The following is a 2,424-nucleotide window of genomic DNA, read 5'->3' as shown; positions in this document are numbered from 1 at the left end:
CCTGATGAAAGGGGAGAGTGTGGCCAGGAGAAAGAGCAAAGGACCATAATGTTCTCACAGTGCTTCAGAGTCTGTGTGTGTGTGTGTGTGTGTGTGTGTGTGCGTGCCATAATGTTCTCACAGTGCTTCAGAGTCTTCGTGTGTGTGTGTGTGTGTGTGTGTGTGTGTGTGTGTGTGTGTGTGTGTGCGTGTGTGTGTGCCTGTCTTGGGGCTTGAACTCAGGGCCTGGGCTCTGTCCCTAAGCTTATTTTTTTCTCAAGGCTAGTGTGCTACTACTTGAACCACAGCTCCACATTTAGTTTTTAGGTGTTTAATTGGAGTTAAGAGTCTCGTGGACTTTTCTGTCTAGTATGGCTTTGAACTGTGATCCTCAGATCTCAGCCTCCTGAGTAGCTAGGATTATAGGTATGAGCCATCAGTGCCTGGGTACTTGATAGGTTTCTGATACCTCTTTCCTACCGATTTCTGGTCAAGACATTCCTTTGAAATGTTACTGATACAGTGTCTTAAGATGCTGAAAATCTGCAGCAGAGAACAGATTAGAGTGACCAGAAATCCTGTAGTGAAAAATATGTTGGTTTCCCCTCCAGCTTTGTACAGGGAAATGCTCTAAAGCTGACCCCTTCTCAGTCGAAAGTATGATCTGCAATTCCAAAACTATTTTAATCTCAGCAGAGATGGAGGTTTGTGTGCATATTTTCTATAACCAGGGCTGATTCCCATTAGGGGTGGAAATAAAGCATATGATTCATATGAAGAGATTGCTGCCTCTGAAATCACTTCCTACCGTAATACTGGCCACTTCATTACAGTGGCAATTAGAGAGGGAAAAAAAACAGAAATAGCCATTTGAGGGGGAAATTAGTGCTTAATTTCCAAAACTGTTTTGTTTTAATGGATACAACTCTGGCTAGATTTTATACTTAAATTGCAAACCTCAGAATGATAAGGCTAGTGGTTTTGATATATCTTCTAAATGGAAAACACTCCTGCACATGATGACAAAGTATCTAATGACTGAATACATCCCATAAAATCAAGCATACTGTTTCTGAAGGAAACTTTTAAGATAAACATATATGTAGGTATGTGTGGGTATAAATTATACCATGTAATAAGTTTCTGCTTTCCTTACTTTGAGCTTGCTAAAGATGTTAGTCAAGAATAAAAGAAAGCATGATTAAAAGGAAATTTCAAATTTTATTGAAAATATCTGATGCAGCCAGGTGCTAGTCACTCACTCCTGTAACCCTAGCTACTGAGGAGGTTGAGATATGAGGATTATAGCTCAAAACTAGCCTAGGCAGAAAAGTCCATGAGACTCTTAACTCCAATTAAGCATCCCATGCCTTCCAAAAAAAAAAAAAAAGCTGGTAGTGGAGCTGTGGCAAAATAGCCCAAAGACAGCACCCAGAGTTAAAGCTCTAGTGCCAGCCAGCCAGCCAGCCAGGCAAACAGACAGACAGACAGACAGACAGACAGATAGATAGACAGACAGACAGACAGACACACACACACACACACACACACACACACACACACACACACACACATCCAATGCAGCTAGGTGCTATGTCACCTGGTATTCAGGGAGCTGAGATCTGAGGATCAAGGTTTTGAAAGCAGCCAAGGTAGACAAATCTAAGAGATTCTTATCTGCAATTAACTAGCAAAAAGCCAGAAATCAAAGTGTAGCTTAAGAGCACCAGCCTTGATCATAAAACCTAAGCAAGAGTGAAGGCTCTTGTGCCAATGCACACACACGTGTGCACACACATGTGTGCAACACACACACCACAAACAAAACCAATCTGATCACTCGCAAAGGAAGGAATGGATCTCTTCTTTGGAGAGCAAAACATAAGACAAAGACATAATGACTTTTTAAACAGACCTAGAAAGTTAGCATCTTAAGTTTTCTCATTTGGAAAACTCTGTCATAGAGGAATGTGTAACTATACTGTTAGTCATTTAAAAAATTATTACTATGACAAAGTACCTGAGAGGATCAAGTTAAAATGAGGAAAAACTTACTGTGGTTCATGGTTTTAGAGGGTTCGGGACATACTCTATCCAGTATCTTTACTGTTGCTTCAGGCCTGTGGCAGTGCAGAGGAGCCCTGTGGTGAAGGAAGTTTGGTTCCCTCATGGTGGCTGGAAAGACAAGAGGGTGAAAGAGGGGAACTGGAAGAAAGAAGAACCCCTCCTCAGATTCTCTTCAAGGGCTCATCTCTACTCACCTAACTTCTTCCTTCTATGCTCCACCTCCTACCAGCTCCATCAATAGTGTCAGCTAGCAACTAAGCCTTTATATAGCTCATGGGCCTTTGGGGAAACACTTGAGATCATGTCAGTCTTGCGTTGTAAATGCATTCAGTCTGTCTTTGAGAATCCTCGAAGGCTTAACTTTTCTGTCACTGTTGC

This window comes from Dipodomys merriami, unplaced genomic scaffold (genome assembly GCF_024711535.1).
Source record: "Dipodomys merriami isolate MVZ:Mamm:240054 unplaced genomic scaffold, mDipMer1.0.p SCAF_16, whole genome shotgun sequence".
Lineage (NCBI taxonomy): Eukaryota > Metazoa > Chordata > Mammalia > Rodentia > Heteromyidae > Dipodomys > Dipodomys merriami.
Note: the sequence above shows the minus strand (reverse complement) of the source record.